Source organism: Ascaphus truei, assembly GCF_040206685.1.
Source record: "Ascaphus truei isolate aAscTru1 chromosome 12 unlocalized genomic scaffold, aAscTru1.hap1 SUPER_12_unloc_4, whole genome shotgun sequence".
Taxonomy (NCBI): domain Eukaryota; kingdom Metazoa; phylum Chordata; class Amphibia; order Anura; family Ascaphidae; genus Ascaphus; species Ascaphus truei.
In genome coordinates this window covers 129591-156070 of record NW_027453840.1, presented here as the reverse complement: position 1 = coordinate 156070, position 26480 = coordinate 129591, and positions in this window count along the sequence as shown.

Here is a 26480-nt window from a genome sequence, read left to right as displayed (position 1 = left end):
GGGTGGCCGTGACTAGCCATTTCATAGATCAGGGGTCGCAAACATGTTGATCGTGAGCTACGGTTAGCTTGCTGGCTGCCAGTGAGTAGCTTGCTGCAGTGCCGCCAACAGCTGTTTTGCTTCTTGCTCTTTCCTTCTGCTCTGGACGTCGGGCACAACTTCCGCATCTGTGACACTGGAGGCCACCCCCAAGGTAATTGTGTGTTTGTATGTTAATTGGTTGCTGCCTGCTACTCTCCTGGACTCTCAAGTGTGCGCCTTGGACACAAAAAGGTTGGGACCACATGTGTAGTGAAAAATAGGGTAAATACTACACACCATAAAATGAGGGGGGAAAATCTGATACTAATATCTGTGGTCCTGGTTCCACGGACTGCCTGCCAATAATCCAGAATTAATCAAAACGAATGTAGCTGAAACATAGCTCTATGGATTTTCATCAAGCTAAATGTATTGTGCCATAACGAAACACATTGTTTTTGCCTCTAACTGGCCTTTCACTTGATAAAAGCCAGTTTGAGGCTGAAACATTGTGTTTCCTTATGGCACAATAAATGTTACTTGATGAAAATCTGTAATGTTCTGATTCATCTACATTAGTTTGGACCCCAAGTGTAGGACATTCAAGTACCAGCAAACGTGGCAGGCACCAGAATGTGTCATATGGCCTGTCACAAGAGACCAGAACTTATCACTGTGACCAGACAGGACAAAGCAGTTCAATAAATTTTTATATTCCAGCCAGAGCCAGCAACCTCAAAACAAAAAACATAATTGAGCTATTCTCACTAAAACAGGGGCATACGGAAGGGATCTGAGCTGGCTAGGTGCTGAGCACCACATTGAAGGCTTACCCGGGACTTGCTTCCACTCTCTGTTGAGGCAAATATCGTCTAGACTTCTCTGGTACAATTTGCAGCAGAGACCTTTCAAAAGTAATGCTTAATAGTCCTGCTCTCCACTTCTTCTCTGTCAAGATACAGTTCATAGTACAAAAGTTCTTTTGAATGTCCCACTGGGTTAGACTTCCAGGCTCATGTCTGGGTGTCTCCAGCACAGTCTTGGAGCTCACCGCTTAGTTCACTTTGACGGCAAGATCAGAGTGAACTATGGAATGCTGATTGGGTTCCCCTTTCATAGATTCCCTGCTGCCATAGGAAATCATGGTAGAATTGCAGGTGACGGTTCATCTGTAATTGGCCAATCAGATGAGGTGGGGCTAAGAGATGTAAGGGCCTGTGGAGGGAAATACAAACGAGTCAATGGGAGCAGCACCTATCAGTGTGGACTCAGCAATGGCTTCCCCAAGCTGGCTGGAATGATTTTACCCCCTTGGCTGGCACCACTCTGGCTGGGGAGGTAAAAAATGCTCCACTTTTATGGTGGATGCCCCCCCCCCCCAGTCAGATGTCCGCCAATTGCCACTCTCCTTTCTTTCTACACTTCACCTGCTCCTCCAGTCACAGCAGCAGCCATTTTCCCCAAACATGTGGTCTGCACAAAGGGTTTCTCATCCCCACATGCCCAGACTTTGGATATGCTTAACTGTTGCATAAAGTAAAGAAAAAAAAAACATTTCTACACTTGCAGTTGAATAAAGAGTATATTTTACATAGGATGCATAGGCTACTGGGCTTTTAAATACAGGGTAGCTAACGTGTCTGATGGTTAGATGAGCCCCAGGTAAGGACGAACCCCAGGTATTAACCTTTATTATACTTGTGTGTGTGTGTGTATTATAGTACAGTATATGCAAGTGATACAATGCTAGGTAAAAAAAAACATCTCTAAATCCTCTCATTGAAGCCTTTGCTGTGTGTATTATAATATATGCAAGTGATACAATGCTAGGTAAAAACCATCTTTGAATCCTGTTTCATCCTACCCTTAATTAAATTAAGCATTGAAACCTAGGCAGGGAACACCCTGTGTAGAAAACCTTCTGTTTGAATGTGCCTCAGATGTGCTAATTAAGCAGACAAAAGTTTAAAAGGAAGTTCAGAAGAAGTGGACACCCCCAACTGGCCCTGATTCCTGCATTTGAATTACGCTGGAAAGGAGGATATCATCTATACCAGACTGCATCATTACTGCTGTGATGCTGCCTTTACCATTTATATTTGCTGTGTGTTCACTTCTTCTCAAATTATGCACTTCTTTTTACCAGCCTCAGTATGTCTCTAACTCCATTCATATATCTCCATCTCTCCTTCCTTTACCACTTCTCTGTTCACATGAACTCCTTTCTTACCTGCGTCCTCTGACACCACACAGCTATATCCCATGCACTAAAAAACACCCCTACAAATCATCCTCACACATCCTCTTTCTATCCATGCTTCTCCTCCTTGCTTCTGGGGATATCTCTCCCAATCCTGGTCCCTGCCTTATTCCTACATGCTCTCGTCCTCACCTGCCAATTACAACCTCTACTCCTTCTGGTGTGAACCCCTCCAACCTCATACCCATCCCCTGCCACCCTCCCTCCTCTCTCCCTTTCTCCTGTGCCCTTTGGAATGCTTGCTCCCTTACTAACAAGTGCCTCTCTGTACATGACTTCTTTCTCTCTCACTCTGCTCCTATTTGCTATAACTGAGACCTGGCTCACTCAGTCTGACTCTGCTCTGGAAGCTGCGCTCTCCTATGGTGGCCTTTCTTTCTCCCACACTCCGTGTCCTGACGGCAGGGGTGGAGGCGTGGGACTCCTGCTCTCTCTGCTGTTACCGAACCCTTCCTATTCCTCCATCTCTTGATTTTTCCTCCTTTGAGGCTCACTCTGTCCAGATCTTTTCCCCCTGTCCATGTGGCGGTCATCGCCCAGCTACCTCTACTCACCCCCCTTCTGCCTTTCTCACTTTGAATCCTGGCTCTCTTTCTCTCCTCAGACTCCCCTGTTCTTCTCCTTGGGGACTTCAATTGTCATATTGATGGCCCCTCTCTCCCTTGGACATCCCACTTTCTCTCTCTAACCTCTTCTTTTGGCCTTCAACAGTGGTCTGCAGCCAGCACCCACAAGGATGGCCACTACTTAGACCTGGTTTTCACTAAAAACGTCTCTCCGATTTCTCCATTTCCTCTTTTCCTCTCTCTGACCATCACCTCATCTCATTCTATCTCGCTTCTCCCTTTCTCCACCTCCATCTAACCCCCGGTTCTGCAGAAACCTGCGCTCTATTCACTTACCTGACTTTGAATCCACGTTACGCTCCTCTCTCAGCTCTGCTACAGACCCTGACAACCTGGTCAGGAACTACAACTCTGCCTTGTCCTCCTCTCTTGATCTACTTGCCCCGCTTTCTCTCTGCCGCCCTCGCCCTTCTAACCCTAGACCCTGGCTAAACTCCCACATGCTGTGTTCCTCCACTCGTTCCTCTGAACGCCTCTGGATTAAATCTCATACTCTCGCAGACTTCCTTAACTACAAATTTATGCTATCCTGTTTCAACTCTGCCGTCTCGCAAGCTAAACATGTCTACTTTTCTTAACTAAACCCAAAATGCACAAGTCTAACCCACGCCGACTGTTCTCTGTCTTTGATGCTCTACTCAAACCACCCTCAGCTGCCTCTCCTTCCTCCATCTCCGCTCAGGACTTTGCTGACTATTTTAAGGATAAGGTAGAATCCATACGTCAGAACATCCCCTCTGTTTCTTCCTCCCATCCTACACCTCTTTCTATCTCTCCTCCTGCCTTCCTTGACTCTTTTTCCACTGTCTCAGAGGAGGATGTGTCGCTGTTGATCGCCTCTTCTCCCTCTACCACTTGCTCTCTTGACCGCATTCCCTCCCATCTCCTTAAACCTCTTGGTTCTACTATAATCCCTACACCCACACACATTTTTAAATCCTCCCTCTGCTCTGGAACCTTTCCATCCTCCAAACATGATACAGTTATGCCATTACTCAAAACAGCAAGCTTGACCCTACCTGTCTTTCTAACTATCGACCTGTCTCCCTTCTGCCTTTTGCCTCTAAACTCCTTGAACATCTTGTATTCTCTTGCTTGCTCCATTTTCTCAACACCTATTCTCTCCTAAACCCTCTACAATCTGGCTTCCTCACTGCTCACTCCACGGAAACAGCCCTCACTAAAATAACTGACGACCTCCATGTCCATGCTGCCAAAGACCGAGGTCATTACACTCTGCTCATATTACTCGACCTCTCTGCAGCATTTGACACAGTGGACCACCCTCTTCTCCTCCACATTCTCCATACTCTTGGTATTCGGAACAAAGCTCTATCCTGGATCTCATCCTACCTCTCCCATCATACTTTCATTGTCTCTTCTGGTAACACCTCCTCCTCCTCTATTTATCTCTCTGTGGGGGTACCCCAGAGCTCTGTACTGGGACCTCTTCTCTTTTCTCTGTACACAACCTCTCTAGGTGACCTAATAACATATTTTGGGTTTAAATATGACCTCTATGCTGACGACACACACATGTACTTTTCCACACCCGACCTTACACCTGCTGTACAAACCAAAGTTGCTGAATGTCTCTCTGCTATATCATCCTGGATGGCCCTCTGCCGCCATAAACTCAACATGGCAAAAACCGAACTCCTCATACTTCCTCCCAAACCTGGCCCTACTACCTCCTTCCACATTACTGTTGGAACTACAATCATTCACCCAGTAGCCCAAGCACGCTGCCCAGGGGTCACACTCGACTCCTCTCTCACATTCGCCCCTCACATTCAAAACATTTCTAAAACTTGTCGCTTTTTCCTCCGCAATATAACAAAGATATGCCCTTTCCTCTGTTGCTCGACTGCTAAATCTCTGACTCAGGCCCTCATTCTCTCCTGCTGTCCGGCCTTCCTGCCTCTCACCTGTCTCCCCTACAATCCATCCTAAATGCTGCTGCCAGAATCACTGTACTATTTCCTAGATCTGTCTCAGCATCTCCCCTCATGAAATCCCTCTCCTGGCTTCCGATCAAATCCCACATCTCACACTCCATTCTTCTCCTCACATTTAAAGCTTTACATTCTTCTGCCCCTCCTTACATCTCATCCCTAATTTTTCATTATGCACCATCCAAACTCTTGCTTTCTTCTCAAGGATGTCTTCTTTCTATCCCCTTTGTATCTAAAGCCCTCTCCCGCCTTAAACCTTTTTCACTGACTGCCCCACACCTCTGGAATGCCCTTCCCCTCAGTACCCGACTAGCACTCTCTCTATCCACCTTTAAGACCCACCTTAAGACACACTTGCTTAAAGATGCATATGAATAGCACTGTGGATATTCTGAACACATGATACATAAAGCTTGGCCCCCTGCAGACGCACTTACCAGAACTCCCTCCTACTGTCTCTGTACGTTCTACCTACCTACCAATTAGACTGTAAACTCCTCGGGGCAGGGATTCCTCTTCCAAATTATTACTTTTATGTCTAAAGCACTTATTCCCATGATCTGTTATTTATATTATCTGTTATTTATTTGATTACCACATGTATTACTACTGTGAAGCGCTATGTACATTAATGGTGCTATATAAATAAAGACATACAATACAACACACTCGTGGAACCAGATAAACCCAGATATTTGGATGTATTGGCTGGGTAAGTGTATTACCAGCCTAGCATTCCCAGGGAACAAAGAAACACACAGTTACACAAGCACAAATACATTTCACAGACAATACAAGTTTACACATAACATGGTTGCCACATGAGCCACAGGTAGATGGATATACAGGATTACCTTGTACACCTATCACACAGATAGGGGCCAGGGAGTGGGCTTACCTTTAATACTCTGGTTTCTGGGACCCTACCGTTATAGTGAGCACCACATTGGAGGCTTACCAAGGGTTTTCTTCCACACCCCATTGGGTTGGGATCGTCCAAACCTCTCTGGAAAAATTTGCAGCAGAGGACTTTCCAGTCTCCTGCTTTAAAGTCCTGCTCTCCGCTTCTCCGGCAGAGCCACAGTTCCACAACACAAATCATGTTTAAATTTCCCGCTGGCAAGGATCTCAGCCTCGTTTTCAGGTGGCACAGCATCAGAGCTCAGCGCTTTGTTCACCACCATGTTAGGATCAAAATGAACTCTGGAGTGCTAATCGGGTGCCACTTATCTAGCTTTCCCTCTACCGTAGGAAAGCATGGAAGAGGGGATGGGACCAATCACCGCGTGGAGTTACACTTGCAGAATACTTTAGAGTAAAACAAATACCTCTGGGGTTAAGAGTGAATTTAACGCCTACAATATTTAGTGACAATAAGTGATGTTGTAACACAAAAGAAAGTGCTTAGGCGCTACAAACCATAAAAATAGAAATACAACCAATATAGAAACTAAATAGAACATGTAACAGTACACAATGTATGCAGGGCAGCCAGGAACACTAGCAGAACACCACCAGAGAAAGCACAAAGAACATATACAGACCAGCACCCAAAAAGTCCAATAAGTCCCAAATAGAGTCCAAACAAATGAAGGGGGGGGGAATCCAGATGGTCCAATCACTGAAAGATCTCCAATCCGGAGGTCCGTGACATAGGGACAGAAACAAAAAGAAAATAATAGTGTAATACGTAATATTAAAATTAAACAAAAAACATAGAACACATAACAAGAGACATATAACCAAACAAACAAGCTGAAAATAAAATAACCATTTATTAAAACAAACGGAGCCTGCTGCAGCGGGTCATCAGGGGGTTAAAACCCAAAACCCTACTTACAGCAGGACTGGAATAACACGCGTGTGTGACCAAGTAAGGCAGACGCCGGCAGCAGTAAGGGTCCTCGCGGGCTCCCCGATGTGTGGTATATGTCCCGTTTTCCTCTGACTTCGTAGTACTCTCCAAGATGGATGCCGAGGATGGGAAATCCACACACACCTGCACACATGCAAAACAGCCTCTCTCGCGATGTCTCGATGACGCTGTTCCCTGCGTTACTTGACTGACACGTTCTCACAACCGGTACTTCTCCAAGGCGCCGTGACCTCTGACCCTATGCGTTTCGTGACTGATGTCACTTCCTCAGGGGATCATCCCCTGAGGAAGTGACGTCAGTCACAAAACACGTAGGTTCAGAGGTCACGGCACCTTGGAGAAGTACTGGTTGTGAGAACGTGTCAGTCAAGTAAAGCAGGGAACAGCGTCATCGAGACATCGCAAGAGAGGCTGTTTTGCATGTGTGCAGGTGTGTGTGGATTTCCCTTCCTCGGCATCCATCTTGGAGAGTGCTCCGAAGTCAGAGGAAACGGGACATATACCACACATCGGGGAGCCCGTGAGGACCCTTACTGCTGCCGGCGTCTGCCTTACTTGGTTATTCCAGTCCTGCTGTAAGTAGGGTTTTGGGTTTTAACCCCCTGATGACCCGCTGCCGTAGGCTCCGTTTGTTTTAATAAATAGTTATTTTATTTTCAGCTTGTTTGTTTAGTGTTATGTCTCTTGTTATGTGTTCTATGTTGTTTGTTTAATTTTAATATTATGTATTACACTATTATATTATTTTTGTTTCTGTCCCTATGTCACTGACCACCGGATTGGAGATCTTTCAGTGATTGGACCATCTGGATTCTCTCCCCCTTCATTTGTTTGGACTCTATTTGGGACTTATTGGACTTTTTGGGCGCTGGTCTGTATATGTTCTTAATAAGTGATGTTGTGACAAATGTGAGAGAATTCTGAATAAGTGTTCTTTCGATATTATAATCCTAATCATCGAAGAGATCCAGAAACTGCTACAGTACTGATATCTAAAGAAAAAAAACACATAATTGGAGAGCAAGATACTACAGAAATTCACCACTCAAGAGATTGAAGCCTTAAAATGTAAAATCAGGCGTGACGGCTGAACTGCATGGACGTATGAGCCATTAGCTCCGTTCACAGCCGGCGGCAAATTTAATAATAAATAGCATCACAGCGTAAACACCAACACCAGAACCTTACCCAAAGCTGCCTTATACAGCCAGGATGTCGAAAGGGACCCATTCAAAGTGAACCTCCACAGTCCTGACTGATTATTTTGCGAAAGGGGACTCAGCACGCGCCAAAAGCCAAGAGGGAATGGCGCGAAGTGGCTCAGACTCGGAGGAGGAGGAAGACAGAGTGGAGAATCCCAGTGACAATCAGATTCTGAGAAGGAGGGATATGAGGGAATTCTGTCTCGATATCAAGAGATGTTTACAGACGGAACTGGCTGCATTGCGTGCTGATATATGCGGGATCGGAGAGATGACAGACTCCCTAGAGAAGAAAATGGACGCCACAGTGAAAGCGCTACACAGAACCGACAAGCAAGTGGCGCAGGTACAAGAGTCGGTCAGGGATCTCATGGATAGGCAGGAAGATGCCGACAACCGAGACCGCCAGAATAATGTGTGAGTCGGGAGTGCCAGAAACCGAGACAGACCCAGAGGAGTTTATGGGAAGATGGCTCCAACACTTAATGCCCGATCGAGCAGAGCAAGACCTGCATCTGGATCGTTGCCACAGAGCTTTGAGGTCACGGCCTCAGCAAGGGGACCCCCCACGAGACAATATTGCTCGGTTCCATTTCTTCAGAATAAAGGAGGCGTTCAGACAAATGACCAGGAGTGAAGTGGAATTCGAGGGCTATAAAATACAAGTCTATCAGGACATCTCCCCCACCACCCTCTTAAAAAAGAAGTAGCTAGCCCCCGTCACCAAAGTGCTGCGGGAGGAAGGAACCCGGTACAGGTGGCTATACCCGTTTGGGCTACTGGTGGTCCAAAACGGAGCGGCCAACACACTGAGGCACCCTGAAGACGGAGCAAATTTCCTCACCAAATTGGGGCTCCAGGACAAAATACCGGAGGAGATGTCCGCAGGGGGATCAGCCCCAGAACCATCCTGGAAGGATAACAGGAGAGGAGCAATCCCGAAATCCAAAGTGAGGTCGCGCTCCAAGTTGCAGATCAGTGCCTTCACCTACCTGTTCCAGTTGATGTTTCGTCGTTGCAAGATCATTTAAAGACTTGTTAAGGTCAGTTGATGCTCCCGTCCCTCAGCCCTGACAGCGCTCCTCTGAGAATGGCGGCCATCTTGGATCGGCTCTCGCTCCACACTGGAGAGGGGGCGGAGCAAGATGGCGACGTAGGAGGAAGTGCCACTTCTCGCGAGAGGCCGGATCGCAAAGAGACTTGCCACACACAAAATAGCGCCGGAACCGGATGGAGAGGATGACGATACGATTACCTTCCGGAAGTCTCCTAAAGTTTACTGGCCGGGACCAGAGGCGGCAGTAAAGCTCGGAAGCAACACCACAAGGCAAAGGCACAGTGGACTATGCACGACACGGGATGAGGGGGAGTGGGGGAATGGGCAGCAGCAACACGAATATAGGACCTACTGTCTCTATTAGTAAATAAAAAAGCTGGAATGTAAAAGGAAAAGGGAAAGGAGTATGGGAGGAAGGGAGCGCTAAGGGGGCTCTCAAAAAATAAAAAATATTTCATAAAAAAAAAAGAACCCAATCACGCAGCAATATATCATAGCACCCCTAGCAAGAGAGAGTAGCAGTTGGCTAGACATATACATGAGACATAGTAGGCACAACAGGGCTATCTGCTCAAAGAACCCCCACATAACTATCTCCCATTTACTGGGGCTCACTTCCGAGCTACTCACGCTTAGGGTAGCAGAGAAGGAGGGAGTACATAATTCAGGACACAGGCCCTCCGAGCTTTACATGAGGGTGAAGTTACTAGAGTAGCAGGTAGGGTTTAAATAAGTTTGAGGTTAAAGTTGGTAGTTAATGTTTGAAGTTAAACAAACAGAGTTCAATAGAGTCTCAAGGAACAACTAAAGCGAGGAATAGAGAGTAACACTACATGCAAGTTCAGAGGTAGTTGCAAATCTGAAGGGACCGTGACGGATGTGGATCAAGAAGAGTTTAAGATTGGATTATGAGATGAGAACTAGATTTAACCGAAAGTTAGGGGATAGGTTAGACATCACACATGTCCTGTGACGTCATAATTTTTTTTTTGTCGGCCAAAACACATGGTTTTCACGGTCCAATCAGGACCGTGGGAACCATGACGCAAAATGTGACGTCATAGGCCTTTAAAAGCCTATGTCGTCTCGTTTTGAAGCCAGACGCCGCGGAGGAAGGACCTCCGGGAAAGAAAGAAGACCAGGGCGTGGCCGCAGATGGGGAGAAGACCCCGCCCCGCTGGAAGGAGATAGAAGAAAGTAGAACACAGATGAAGATGGATTACAGATAGAAGACCCGTGGATTGATTTGGATTTTTAGTTTAATGTTTATTATTTTGTGGTTTATTATTTTATGGGTTCCTGATCGTGGATTGGTTCGTGAGTAAGCTGCGCAACGGGAGTCGGTGGGGGTAAGTAATGGTAAGTGAACTACAGTAAAGAAATGTATTTTATTTAACTTGTTAATTTTTTCAAAAGGTTTTTTAACATGTGTATTTTTTTTTTTTGTGGTATATCATTTCTTGCCACTGTATGTATGTATGTACAGTATATATGTCTAGAGAGATATACTGTACAGTATACATTCAGGGTAAGAAATGATGATGTTTTAAAAGCTGGATTAGATGTGTTTTTAATTATTTTGTGAGTTTAAAGTATTTTAAAATTAGATACAGTAGATGTATTCCTTGGTATTGTATTGTGTGTTTGAGGAAGGTCAGGGATAGATAGCCTTGGTTGTATTTTTGTCGGTACTTATATTTTTTCAAAGGCTTAATTGTTCTGCTCTAGGCGTGAATCTGTTAATGGTTTCATTGTTCATGATTGAGTGTGAATTGTTTAGGGATGTAAATAATGATTGCTAATTGATTTTTGTTTACGTTTGATAAATTTGCATAATGTATACTGTATGGTGCATAGATATTGAGGCATCATTTATATTGGAATGTAAGTTGTTTAAATGGCTTTTCAGAGGTTTAGTGATGATTTAGATTGAGAGATCAGTTATGAATATTAAAGGAAATTGATTTTAATTTAGTGTGTATGTATGGAGAAGTGTTTGGTTGTAGGACAGTGCTTTTGATAACCCTTCTACATTTATTTGTACTGTATATTGGTTTATCATGGGTGTGTATATAACGTGTGTGTATATATATATATATATATATATATATATATATATATATATATATATATATATATATATATATATATATATATATATATATATATACACACACGTTATATACACACACATATATATATATATATATATATATATATATATATATATATATATATATATATATATATATATATATATATACACACACGTTATATACACACCCATGATAAACCAATATACAGTACAAATAAATATATATATACTGTATATCTCTCTCTCTCTCTCTCTTTCTCTCTGTCTCTCTGTATATATATACAGTATATATATATATATATATATATATATATATATATATATATATATATATATATATATATATATATATATATATATATATATATATATATATATATATATAGTTGCATGATGAAGCCACAGTACAAATTCATGGGTGAAGGGTGGGTATCGGTCCTGTGTGGCTTAACCCCTTAATTACCTTTGCGGTTATTATCTGATAAGGTGTTTAAGGGGTTAATTGATATCTGAATGTAATTGCAATGTATTGGCTTTGTATTTGCTATGTATGTTGTGGACAAGACAAGGATTTTGCTGGCAACGGACACTTCGTATTGATGAGGTCAGTAGTACTTTATTTATTTGTATATGCTAGTTAATGTTTTTAATAATGGGCAATTAATCTATTATCCATATCTGGATAATAGTTATTTTGCACATTATTGTACTGTAGGTGTTGGGGGGGAGGGTGTATATATTGAATGTATAGGCCAGGTTTATTTTTTTTACATTCAGGGTTTGATTCCGTGGTTTTGCGTGGGGCCTATGGAGACCACATGTGGGTATCCTCGGGTATCCCAAGGGTATCAGGCTGGTGGTTCCACGGGTGACACATGCGGGGATGATGATGTGTGGTCCCATTTCTGTGGGGGCACCGCGGACCCGTAGTCTGCGGGGATGACGATGTGTGGTCCCACTTCTGTGGGGGCACCGCCGACCTGTAGGTGCGGGGATGATGATGTGTGGTCCCACTTCTGTGGGGGCACCGCGGACCCGTAGTGAGCACCCGTGAGTTCCCCAGACCCCCATGGGAACCACCCGAGGCCCCGAAGACACCTGTGGGTTTGACCCGGGGCTCCCAGACATCCTTGGGCCTACCGTGGGGACCCAATTGTGGCTCACGGTGACCCAAGGAGACCACCTGGGCGCCATGGTGCTGGCAGGATCCACCAGCAGGCCTCCAGAACCTGTGTAAAAAGGGCTGCTGGTAAACTGTAGGTCTGTCCAGGTGCCAAGCACGAAACGCGTAGAAGGGTTGCATCCCTTGCTTTTATGATTCCTTATTAAAGATACCTTTTTGCCAGACCTGTTCTTCTTTTGGATCGCGGTGCGCTGCACTCTTTTCTACATTGCTGGACTCCATTTCACTTCAGCAGCACGCGGTGGAGGGGAGACTCTGGTGACAAGCTAATACTGTGAGTACCTAGGGCCAACCCAATGAGGTAGGGGGGGCTGTCCTTGGACTATCTACCCCAACCTTCAGGGTATCTGGTGCCCCATTGCTCAATATTCAGTGTCACATTAATCAATGTTTTATTACCCAGAGTGTATCTCCCCTCCTTCCTATGCATAGTACACTTTAAGAGCACCTTATTTCACCAAACCACGTTTACTCTCTTCAAGGTAGCTCGTGTCTATTCAAAGGTGAAATTTAATATTGAGGACTTATCTCCTGTGTTATAAGAAGTGATTTACTCAACTCAGGACATAAGAACAGGTCTGTGCTCTTCATTTGTTTTTATGGACACTAAATACAATTAAGCTGAAAGGAATTCACAATGGATGACAGTGAGGCTGTTCAAGATATTTCTGTACCAGTGATATACACTTTCAACTGTGGGGATGATTCCTCCAGGAAAAAAAAGGCTCTTCGTGTCTTTGAAAGCGTGGTGGATACTGATTCCAATGATGTTGCAGATTTAAGGATTTATTTCCAAAAATTAGAAAAATTGTTGATTTACAAAACACGCATCTGGTGGGACATTGTTGCCACAGAAAACTACCTTAAAATGAAGAGAATCCCCAGAGGCTTGAGGGTTAAAAAGGCCCCAACATTTGGCTTCCCTGACAAAGCCTTTGAGGAAAGGTGGATAGAAACTCTAAACACCTGTTCATTCAATTTAATGGACCAGATTCTACAACACAAGATTAATGAGAAAGCAACACTTGATAATCAGATTAAGGAATTACAGGATAAACTACGCAGATTTAAGGACATTGAGGGGTTTACAAAATTTGATAAAATCCTGGCTAAAACTACAGAGGATGCTGAGAGAGAAATCATGATCAGGAAACAAGGCAAATACGATCGTGATCGTATTGATTACGAAAAAAATCAAATATATAGCTGGCAAAGAATTGTACCTTTTTTGACCGGACTCTACAGGATTCAATGAGGAAGGGGTCTAGGAGGTCTACACCAAGCAAGTCAATTTTAAAACCTACAAATTTTGATTACCAAAGTGGTGAGTCTGAACTGTCTGACGTAGAAACAACTTCACACTCAGTGTCTTTTCTTGATATGGAGAATAGATCAAGCGGATCACAGCGTGGTGACAATAATCAAACCAGAGATGAACGACGCCCATTAGATGGGAGCTCATCCAGAGGGGATATTGCCTCAGCACAAGTACTAGACACTTACCACACAGATCAGCAGTCAAAAAACTACATGATGTTCAGAAAAGACCAAAGAGGACAAGGAGGGGGGGGGAAGAGACGCAGGGGGGAAAAGGGCAAACAAAAGAAAAAATAACTATTAAGTGATGTTAATGATGTCAATAATGTAATCAATATTTCTGGGATTGATTTGTCGCTGTCGGAGATATCGCTCCTCAATAAGGGACTCAAATATGCACCCACTATGGACATTGACCTCTTTGGCACAGTGGTCGATGTCCATAAGTTTGTGCGCAAGATGGCCTTAAAGAAATTTTATCATCAACCTCATGGGGGTGAGTCCCCAACAGCGACAAATTCAGAGGATGATCCCTTTGATGTAACACACACACCTTCAAGCCCACCCATAGACACCTTGAGCTCTTTTAGGGATCAATGTGCACTTAGAGATATGGAAGACTTTCTTTTGCAGAGTAATGTAACTGATGAATCACAGTCATACACACTTGGGGTTTGGAAATCCACATTAAAAGAAAAATCAATCTTTTACCCAACCTTCATTAAAGGTCCATATCTCACAATGTTTGAGAACCTAGTCATTAGGGACCTCAGAGTACTAGCACAGGGATTCTCTTTTTCCCAATTCAGAGGTGACAATCTCAATAAAGAAGAACGTGCTGCAATTAAATCTTTGCAAGAAAATGACATGCTGGTAATTAAATATGCAGACAAAGGGGGTGCTGTGGTGGTTCAGAGTAGGGCAGACTATTTCAGGGAGGCATTTCGCCAACTTGGTGATGTGTCTTCCTACTCTGAGCTACCACGAGACCCCACAGAATCCTTTTTAAAATAACTCCTAGATTTGGTTGATCTGGGAACAGCTACATATGTTCTGAATAAAGATGAATCAGGTTTTATAACCAATTTAAAACCAGTTATCCCCATTTACTACCATCTCCCAAAGATCCACAAGACTTTGGTCGACCCTCCTGGTCGGCCTATAGTCTCTAGCATAGGATCTTTGGGAGATGGTCTATCACGATATGTCAATGCTTACTTATAGCCGTTTGTGAGGCAACTACCCTCCTTTATTCTGGACTCAGGTGATTTGCTTACCAAAATGAGAGAAGTTAAATGGAAGCAGGAATTTTTATGGGTAACTATGGATGTGGTCTCCCTGTACTCAATTATACGACATGACCTAGGCATGACGGCTGTCCGTCACTTTATAGAATGTCCAGGTAGCTCATTACCTATGACCACATTTATCATGGAAGCTATACTTTTTCTTTTAACACACAATTATTTTCTTTTTGAGCAAAAATTTTACTTGCAACTTCGGGGTACGGCAATGGGGACAAGTTTTGCCCCCTCCTATGCCAACCTTTTTATGGGGTGGTGGGAAAATAATTTCATCTATAATAGCACTAATACTTACAGACACAATATTATTTTCTATAAACGTTTCATAGACGATCTCATTTTTATTTGTCACGGGAGCACAGATAGTTTATTAGCATTTTTTGATTATATTAATAACAACACTTTGGATATTCACTTTACTATCACCTATTCAGCAACTATCTAACAGCTACAGCTACAGCCGATGATGGAAAGAAGACCACGCCCTGCCCCGCCCGGAAGGAGATAGAAGAAAGAAGAATACAGATGAAGATGGATTACAAGTAGAAGACCCGTGGATTGATTTGGATTTTTAGTTTAAAGTATATTATTTTCTGGTTTATTATTTTATGGGTTCCTGATCGTGGATTGGTTCGTGAGTAAGCTGCACAACGGGAGTCGGTGGGGGCAAGTAATGGTAAGTGAACTACAGTAAAGAAATGTATTTTATTTAACTTGTTAATTTTTTCAAAAGGTTTTTTAACATGTGTATTTTTTTTTTTTTGTGGTATATCATTTCTTGCCACTGTATGTATGTATGTACAGTATATATGTCTAGAGAGATATACTGTACAGTATACATTCAGGGTAAGAAATGATGATGTTTTAAAAGCTGGATTAGATGTGTTTTTAATTATTTTGTGAGTTTAAAGTATTTTAAAATTAGATACAGTAGATGTATTCCTTGGTATTGTATTGTGTGTTTGAGGAAGGTCAGGGATAGATAGCCTTGGTTGTATTTTTGTCGGTACTTATATTTTTTCAAAGGCTTAATTGTTCTGCTCTAGGCGTGAATCTGTTAATGGTTTCATTGTTCGTGATTGAGTGTGAATTGTTTAGGGATGTAAATAATGATTGCTAATTGATTTTTGTTTATGTTTGATAAATTTGCATAATGTATACTGTATGGTGCATAGATATTGAGGCATCATTTATATTGGAATGTAAGTTGTTTAAATGGCTTTTCAGAGGTTTAGTGATGATTTAGATTGAGTGATCAGTTATGAATATTAAAGGAAATTGATTTTAATTTAGTGTGTATGTATGGACAAGTGTTTGGTTGTAGGACAGTGCTTTTGATAACCCTTCTACATTTATTTGTACTGTATATTGGTTTATCATGGGTGTGTATATAACGTGTATATATATATATATATATATATATATATATATATATATATATATATATATATATATATATATATATATATATATATATATATATATATATATATATATATATAGACCATACGATACCGGTTGCAACACGACATCAAGGGACAGCACGCAGGTAAGTAAATCAAAAATGTTCTATATTTGATAGAAGACACAAAAACCGACGTTTCGGTCCCCCAGTGGGACCTTTCTCAAGGTGGTGCTCCCCCACTGGGGGACCGAAACGTCGGTTTTTGTGTCTTCTATCAAATATAGAACATTTTTGATTTACTTACCTGCGTGCTGTCCCTTGATGTCGTGTTGCAACCGGTATCGTATGGTCTGTTATTGCTTTATGGGATAAGCACCAAAACGTATTTACTTGCATATGGTGTGCCGGCTGTGCATTGGATTATATATATATACAGCTAAACCCCGTTACAACGCGGGTCTCGGGGTCCACCCCGAGACCACCGCGTTACTAACGGGGTCGCGGAAAAAAAAATGGCCGCGCGCTTTAGCGCATATTCATCCCGCGGGACAGGAGATGGGAGCGGGCATGTCCCTCCGCTCCCCGCTTCCCCCTGTCACCTCGGGACAGGCCGCGGGGCAGGAGATGGGAGCGGGGATGTCCCTCCTGTCCCCGCTTCCCCCTGTCACCGCGGGACAGGCCGCGGGGCAGGAGATGGGAGCGGGGATGTCCCTCCTGTCCCCGCTTCCTCCTGTCACCGCGTGACAGCCCGCGGGGCAGGAGATGGGAGCGGGATGTCCCTCAGGTCGCCGCTTACCTCAGATCCCGCTGCCTGCATGGAGGTGGTAGCGGGGGGTTTCTTCTCCCCACCGCTGTCCCCGGTGCTCCCGCTGCCTGCATGGAGGTGGTAGCGGGGGGTTTCTTCTCCCCACCGCTGTCCCTGGCGCTCCCGCTGCCTGCGCGGGAGGAGGGGGGGAGCGGGTGGTGGTGCTGGTCGCGGCCTTTCCTCTGCTCCGACCCCACCCCCCGTCTGTGTAGAGTGAGAGAGTGTGTGTGTGTATGTATATATGGGAGAGAAAGTGTGTGTGTGTATATGGGTGTGTGTATGTGGGTGTGAGTGTGTGTAAGTGTCTGAGTGTGTGTGTAAGTGTGTGTAAGTGTGTGTGAGTGTCTGTGAGTGTGTAAGTGTGTGTAAGTGTGTGTAAGTGTGTGTGAGTGTCTGTGAGTGTCTAAGTGTGTGTAAGTGTGTGTGAGTGTCTGTGAGTGTCTGTGAGTGTGCATGAGTGTGCGTAAGTGTGCGTAAGTGTGCGTGGGTGTGCGTGAGTGTGTGTGAGTGTGCGTAAGTGTGTGTGAGTGTCTGTAAGTGTGTGTGAGTGTCTGTGAGTGTCTGTGAGTGTCTGTGAGTGTGTGTGAATGTGTGTGAGTGTGTGTAAGTGTGTGTGAGTGTCTAAGTGTGTGTGTGTGTGTGTGTGTGTGTGTGTGTGTGTGTGTGTGTGTCTGTGAGTGTGTGTGAGTGTCTGTGAGTGTCTAAGTGTGTGTAAGTGTATGTGTGTGTGTGTGTGTGTGAGTGTGTGTGAGTGTCTGTAAGTGTGTGAGTGTGCGTAAGTGTGCATAAGTGTGTGTGGGTGTGTGTGGGTGTGTGTGAGTGTGCGTAAGTGTGTGTGAGTGTCTGTAAGTGTCTGAGTGTGTGTGTAAGTGTAAGAGCCGGAGCGGGAGGTGGGAGGTTTGACAGGGAGGGGGGGCGTGGCTTGAGCGGAGGGACCCGCTACTCTCCCCCCCTCCCTCCACGGACTCGGGCTGGAGCACTCATACATACACACATACACACACACACACAGGCACTCACGCACTCATACACACATGCAGGCACTCACGCACTCACACACACACACACACACACACAGACAGGCACTAGCACTCACACACACAGACCGCTAACCCCCCCCCGCCGCAGTACAGGGCCCACCGTAGCCGCAGCGCAGGGCCCCGCCACCCCCCCAACCCCCACAGCACAATGACTTCCCACCCCCTTAACTTTGTGAAACAAAAGTCACAAGACGTTGTCCAGGCAAAATACATCTGTTAAAGTGCAGTTGTCTGTTTATTTCTATATAATAATTGTGTGCAGTGTGCAGTGTGTGTGCAGTGTGTCAGTGTGTGCAGTGTGAGCAATGAGGAGTGTGTGTGCAGTGTACAGTGTGTGTGCAGTGTGTCAGTGTGTGCAGTGTGAGCAATGAGCAGTGTGTGTGCAGTGTGCAGTGTGTGTGCAGTGTGTCCAATGAGCAGTGTGTGTGCAGTGTGCAGTGTGTGTGCAGTGTGTGTGCAGTGTCAGTGTGTGCAGTGTGAGCAATGAGCAGTTTGTGTGCAGTGTGCTATGTGTGTGCAGTGTGAGCAATGAGCAGTGTGTGTGCAGTGTGTCCAATGAGCAGTGTGTGTGCAGTGTGCAGTGTGTGTGCAGTGTGTGTGCAGTGTGTCAGTGTGTGCAGTGTGAGCAATGAGCAGTGTGTGTGCAGTGTGCAGTGTGTGTACAGTGTGTCAGTGTGTGCAGTGTGAGCAATGAGCAGTGTGTGTGCAGTTTGTCAGTGTGTGCAGTGTGAGCAATGAGCAGTGTGTGTGCAGTGTCAGTGTGTGCAGTGTGCAGTGTGTGTGCAGTGTGTGTGCAGTGTGTGTGCAGTGTGTGTCAGTGTGTGCAGTGTGTGTGCAGTGTGTCAGTGTGAGCAATGAGCAGTGTGTGTGCAGTGTGTGTGCAGTGTGTATAACCGAATCGCGGTATAACGAGGCGCGTTATAACGGGGTTTAGCTGTATATATATATATATACTGTATCTCTCTCTCTCTCTCTCTCTCTCTCTCTCTCTCTCTTTCTCTCTGTCTCTCTGTATATATATTGTGACAGAAACCAGGGGATGGTAATAAATTCCGTATATAGGGCTCCCAGGATACTAGACAGTTTCTATCCTGTTTGGCCTGGGAGTGCAGCCTTATAATACATACACTCCATCCCACAGTTTGGCAAGCGCTGGAACTGAGGGATGAGAGATCCAGACCAGAGTTTGTCTGCTGCCTGATTTCTGTCACCTGTCATGCTAATTAGGAATCAGGTATGAAAGACTGATTTCCTGTTTGCTCTGGGCTCTCCACAAGAGCCAGGAGGCTGGAAGGCTGCTGAACTACAGAGGGGAGAAGCCTCTTCCCCAAACAGGTTCAATCTTTCTGTTCATTTGTGTAAGACTGCAAAAGTATCTTGTTTTGTTGTTGGGAGTGGAAAAGCCACTTCCAACCCTGAGTCAGGGATATCTAAGTTAAGTTATCGCTCAGGTGAGCAGCTTTTGTTTTGATCTGTTTTCTGTTGTATGCACTGTGGCAGTCTCAGTGCCTGGGACTGAATAAACCAGGCATAGCCTGTTTAAAGGAACAGTACGTGACGCCTCATCATTTAACCTACCCTAAAAGACCGTGTTCTAAACAGTCCCGGACAAACGACGGAGCCCCGGAGTAAGCCGTTTGTCACATATGGTGGAGAATGCGGGCAGAGCACTAGGGGGTCTGCGGGTTGAAGAACTTTGAAAGAAAAAAAAAAAAAAAAAAGTTTTTTTCATCCTCTGCAAACAAGATGGAAGACGTGGTGGGTGCGCTGGTACGCAATGTCGCTGCCCAGAAAGACGCGAATGAAACCCAGCAACAGCTGTTAATAGCCCAGCAAGAAACTAATGCAAACCAGCAGCAGACGAATGCAGCCCAGCAACAGCTGCTAATAGCCCAGCAAGAGATTAATGCCAACCAGCAACAGGCGAATGCCAACCAGCAACAGGCGAATGCAAACCAGCAACAGACGAATGAAGCCCTGCAAAACGCGAATGCAAACCAGCAAGAGACAAACCGCTTGCTGAGAGAGGAGCAACAGCGGTTCGCTCAGGGCTTACAGCAGGAACTCGAGATCCTGAGGGGGACTATCAGTAACCTTCCACTGGCAGCGGCAGCCCCAGTTCCGAAAATAACCAGGGCAAGCCACTACCTTCAGAAGATGGGACCCTCGGATGATGTGGAAGCCTATCTTCTCACGTTTGAACGCACGGCACAGAGAGAGGGATGGCCAGAAGCTGAGTGGGCTGGTCTAATCGCACCCTTCCTAAGCGGCGAACCCCAGAAGGCTTACTTTGATCTAGAGCCAGCCGAAGCTAACGTCTATGCAAAATTGAAGTTCGAGATCCTCGCCCGCCTCGGCGTAACCACGGCTGTTCGCGCCCAAAGGTTTCACGCATGGTCCTTCACGATGGATAAAGCCACCCGAAGCCAGATGTATGACCTCATCCACCTCGCCCGGAAGTGGCTACAACCCGAGATCAACTCAGCCAGCCACATCGTGGAACGGTTTGTCATGGACCAGTTCTTGAGGAAACTTCCCTCTGCCTTACGCCGTTGGGTCAGTCGGAGTGACCCCCACAATGCGGATGAGCTTGTGGCCCTCGTAGAAAGGTACAATGCAGCAGAAGAGCACCCGCAACCCACAGTCGTGGAGCAACCCCACTACCCGAGGTTCCAGGACTCTTCCAGAGACGGTAAAAGGGTACCGGGGTTAAGGGGCGCTGAAGAGCGGCGACCCCCTTCACGCAGCACAAGCAACAGTGGTTCGCACACTAAGGGCAATAGCCAACATGGGGAGCCGGGAAAAGGCTCTAAGTGGGACACAGACTATGTACCTAAATGTGTAAATTGTCATGAGAGGGGCCACACAGCAAAAATCTGCCCACTAAATGATGAGCCCATGCAATGCAACAGCGTGGAACCTTATTCGCTGTTGTCCCAATGTATGGGCCCTAGCCCAGAGGACCCCTTGAATAACCATCTGTGGGCATTTGTAAAGGTTAATGGTAAGAGGGTTCGGGCACTTCTTGACTCTGGGAGCATGGTCACACTAGTGTCCGAATACCTCTTGCCCATTAAGAAGAAACAGGGAAACAGTTCACAAAGAGTGGCAATTTGTTGTATACATGGGGATAATCATGAATATTCCACTGTTGATGTTTTTTTTGAAACAGAGTTTGGTTCTTTAGATTTCAAGGTGGGTATTGTACCCAAACTGGCACATGATGTGTTAATAGGGACCGACTTTCCCCATTTTCTAAAAATGTGGTCCCCCGCTCAGAATAGCGCCCAGAGTTCAATAGCGGACCATAACGAAGTATTAGAAGAAACAAATCCTTTCCCTTTTTCAGAAATGGAGGTTGACGAGGGCCCAAATAAGAAGGGGGAAAAGGAGGAGTGCTGTAAAATTCCCTTCCCCATCACTACTTTGGTAGGGAATACCCCAAATCAAGATGTTGAGCAGACACTTACCACCCCAGAACCGGATAAGACCCTCGCTGACCTAGAGGTCAGTCCTGGGAGTTTTAAGAATGCCCAGTGGGAGGACCCCACATTAGCGGTAGCAAGGGGAAATATACGGGACCAGAATAGTACTCCTGGCCAACCAGATAGGTCACTTGCTTACCCCTACTTCGAGGTAGAGAACGACCTAGTATATCGGGTTGATAAAAGGAAATCAGTTACAACTAAACAATTGTTGGTACCACAGACATTCCGTAACGTAGTATTACACCTCGCACATAGTCATCCATTGGGGGGACACCTAGGGGTGGAAAAGACAAAAGAAAAGGTTCTCCGAAGCTTCTATTGGCCTGGGGTTCTGGCAGAAATTACGAATTATTGTTCCTCATGCCCAGAATGTCAGATCACCGCCCCGTTCAAGGCGTACCGCAGCCCATTGGTACCCCTTCCCATAATAGAGGTACCATTTGACCGGATTGCTATGGATCTAGTAGGACCCCTAATAAAGTCTGCTAGGGGACATCAGCATATATTGGTAATATTAGATTATGCCACCCGATATCCGGAGGCAGTTCCCCTACGTAGCACCTCAGCTAAAAACATAGCAAAAGAGTTAGTAGTTCTGTTTTCCCGGGTCGGGATTCCTAAAGAGATTCTATCTGACCAGGGAACACCATTTATGTCCCAAGTAACGAAAGAGCTATGTAAACTCCTAAAAATCAAGCATCTCAGAACCTCAGTCTATCATCCACAAACAGATGGTTTAGTGGAAAGGTTCAATAAAACCTTAAAGAGCATGTTACGGCGGGCGGTTGATAAAGATGGGAAAAACTGGGATTGTTTGTTACCGTACCTGTTATTTGCCATTAGGGAAGTTCCCCAATCATCCACAGGCTTCTCCCCGTTTGAACTATTGTATGGCCGACACCCAAGGGGCTTACTGGATATAGCCAAAGAGACTTGGGAACACGAGGTTACCCCTTACAGAAGTGTAATAGAGCATGTTGCCCAGATGCAGGACCGCATTGCTGCAGTCCTACCCATAGTGAGGGAACACATGGAGAAAGCTCAAGAAGCACAGAGGAATACATATAATAAGGGTGCTAGGGTCAGAATTTTTTCTCCAGGTGATAGGGTACTAGTTCTGGTTCCCACCGTGGAGAGTAAATTCCTTGCTAAATGGCATGGGCCATATGAGGTCTTGGAAAGAGTGGGAGAAGTAAATTATAAGGTAAGACAGCCAGGTAGGAGGAAACCTGAGCAAATTTACCATATAAACCTACTCAAGCCCTGGAAAGATAGAGAAGTCTTGTTAACCCTAGTACCCCCAGGTCCGTCAGAGAATCAAGAAACTGACCCAGAGGTTAGCATAGCTGAAACCCTGTCTGTTCATCAGAAACGAGAGGTTCAGAATTTAGTGAGAAGAAACAAAGAAATCTTCTCTATACGGCCAGGTAGAACTAGCGTAATTGAACATGACCTAGTCTCTGAACCGGGGGCCCGAGTTAACCTTAAACCGTACCGAATCCCAGAGGCCAAAAGAAAGGCTATAAGTTTAGAGGTTAAAAAAATGCTAAAACTAGGTGTAATTGAGGAATCCCAAAGTGGGTGGAACAGCCCTATAGTCTTAGTCCCAAAGCCAGATGGTACAACAAGGTTTTGTAATGACTACCGGAAACTAAACGCTGTGTCAAAATTTGATACTTATCCTATGCCCAGGGTAGATGAACTTGTAGAGAGACTGGGCAAAGCCCGATATCTCACAACCCTAGACCTAACAAAAGGGTACTGGCAGGTTCCCCTCACAGAAAGGGCAAAAGAAAAGACAGCCTTCTCAACCCCAGACGGCCTCTTTCAGTATAAGGTGTTGCCTTTTGGCTTACATGGAGCTCCCGCCACATTCCAAAGAATGATGGATAAAATTTTAAAACCACATGCTCGGTATGCTGCCGCCTACCTGGATGATGTGGTAATCCATAGTGAAGATTGGCAATCCCACCTTCCAAAGGTCCAAGCTGTGCTTGACGCAGTCCGGTCTGCTGGACTAACTGCTAACCCCGCTAAATGCACTATTGGTCTGGAGGAGGCCAAGTATCTGGGATATTCTATTGGCAGAGGTTTACTCAAACCCCAAACACTCAAAGTGGAGGCGATACAAAATTGGCCAAGGCCAGTTACAAAAAAACAAGTAAGGACCTTTTTGGGGTTAATTGGGTACTATAGAAGGTTTATTCCCAATTTTGCAACTAAGGCAACCCCACTAACTGACCTCACAAAAGCAAGAGGACCGCTAATGGTAAAGTGGTCCCCGGAAACCGAACAGGCCTTTAGAAGCCTGAAAGAAGCTCTCTGTGCCCAACCAGTGTTGGTCACACCTGACTTCTCCAAAGAGTTCGTAGTCCAAACCGACGCATCTGAGGTAGGGCTGGGGGCGGTACTCTCCCAGGAGTCTCAAGGTGAGGAGCACCCCATCCTTTATTTAAGTAGGAAACTAAATCCCCAGGAGAAAAATTACTCCATAGTAGAGAAAGAGTGTCTCGCAATAAAGTGGGCTGTAGAGACGCTCAAATACTATCTGTTGGGGAGAAAATTCCGGTTGGTCACAGATCATGCACCCCTTACCTGGATGTGTCAAAACAGGGAAAAGAATGCTAGAGTGACCAGGTGGTTCCTAAGCCTACAACCCTTTAAATTTTCTGTGGAACACAGGTCAGGGCACAAACATGGCAATGCTGACGGGTTGTCAAGGATGCACTCCCTAATATCCATGGTCGCTCATCCCTCGAGGTCTGAGCTGGGGGGGAGGATATGTGACAGAAACCAGGGGATGGTAATAAATTCCGTATATAGGGCTCCCAGGATACTAGACAGTTTCTATCCTGTTTGGCCTGGGAGTGCAGCCCTATAATACATACACTCCATCCCACAGTTTGGCAAGCGCTGGAACTGAGGGATGAGAGATCCAGACCAGAGTTTGTCTGCTGCCTGATTTCTGTCACCTGTCATGCTAATTAGGAATCAGGTATGAAAGACTGATTTCCTGTTTGCTCTGGGCTCTCCACAAGAGCCAGGAGGCTGGAAGGCTGCTGAACTACAGAGGGGAGAAGCCTCTTCCCCAAACAGGTTCAATCTTTCTGTTCATTTGTGTAAGACTGCAAAAGTATCTTGTTTTGTTGTTGGGAGTGGAAAAGCCACTTCCAACCCTGAGTCAGGGATATCTAAGTTAAGTTATCGCTCAGGTGAGCAGCTTTTGTTTTGATCTGTTTTCTGTTGTATGCACTGTGGCAGTCTCAGTGCCTGGGACTGAATAAACCAGGCATAGCCTGTTTAAAGGAACAGTACGTGACGCCTCATCATTTAACCTACCCTAAAAGACCGTGTTCTAAACAGTCCCGGACAAACGACGGAGCCCCGGAGTAAGCCGTTTGTCACAATATACAGTATATATATATAGTTGCATGATGAAGCCACAGTACAAATTCATGGGTGAAGGGTGGGTATCGGTCCTGTGTGGCTTAACCCCTTAATTACCTTTGCGGTTATTATCCGATAAGGTGTTTAAGGGGTTAATTGATATCTGAATGTAATTGCAATGTATTGGCTTTGTATTTGCTATGTATGTTGTGGACAAGACAAGGATTTTGCTGGCAACGGACACTTCGTATTGATGAGGTCAGTAGTACTTTATTGATTTGTATATGCTAGTTAATGTTTTTAATAATGGGCAATTAATCTATTATCCATATCTGGATAATAGTTATTTTGCACATTATTGTACTGTAGGTGTTGGGGGGGAGGGTGTATGTATTGAATGTATAGGCCAGGTTTATTTTTTTTACATTCAGGGTTTGATTCCGTGGTTTTGCGTGGGGCCTATGGAGACCACCTGTGGGTATCCTCGGGTATCCCAAGGGTATCAGGCTGGTGGTTCCACGGGTGACACATGCGGGGATGATGATGTGTGGTCCCACTTCTGTGGGGGCACCGCGGACCCGTAGTCTGCGGGGATGACGATGTGTGGTCCCACTTCTGTGGGGGCACCGCCGACCCGTAGGTGCGGGGATGATGATGTGTGGTCCCACTTCTGTGGGGGCACCGCGGACCCGTAGTGAGCACCCGTGAGTTCCCCAGACCCCCATGGGAACCACCTGAGGGGCTCCAGACATCCTTGGGCCTACCGTGGGGACCCAATTGTGGCTCACGGTGACCCAAGGAGACCACCTGGGCGCCATGGTGCTGGCATGATCCACCAGCAGGCCTCCAGAACCTGTGGAATGCTGCTGGTAAACTGTAGGTCTGTCCAGGTGCCCTGCCAGCCCACCGGGGACTAGCGTGGGGCTGCGTTATGGACCCTGAATGTAAAAGAATAAATCTTGTATTTATAGGGGGGCACAGGGTTGGGTAATGTATTTAATAAATAGAATGCTGTTTATTGGGGGGCTGTGCATTGTTTTGATTGCAGGGACTGGGGGTGGGGGGGTTCCCCAACGGTATGTGGGTAGGCCTCCCTTGTGGGTAGTTAGTGGGTGAGGGTTGAGGGTGGTTAGGCCACACGGGGTGGGGGGTTAGAGTGGGAGGGTATGTACAGTAGGCGTCCCGAGTGGTGGGTGAGGGTGGGTTAACCCCTTCATGACTGTAGCGGTTAATAACCACTATGGTGATTAAGGGGTTAGGGGACATTACTTTGAAAGTGTTAATTTTTTTCTCTGTTTTACTGTACAGCAGCAGCAGCGGATGTTGCCATGGGTAGTGGGTAGTGTATTGAATGTATTTATTGGTTATTATGCCTTAACCCCTTCATTACCTTAGCGGCTATACGCTATGGTAATGACGCAGCATTTCTGAACTTTTAATAATATTGTGCAGGAGCAGG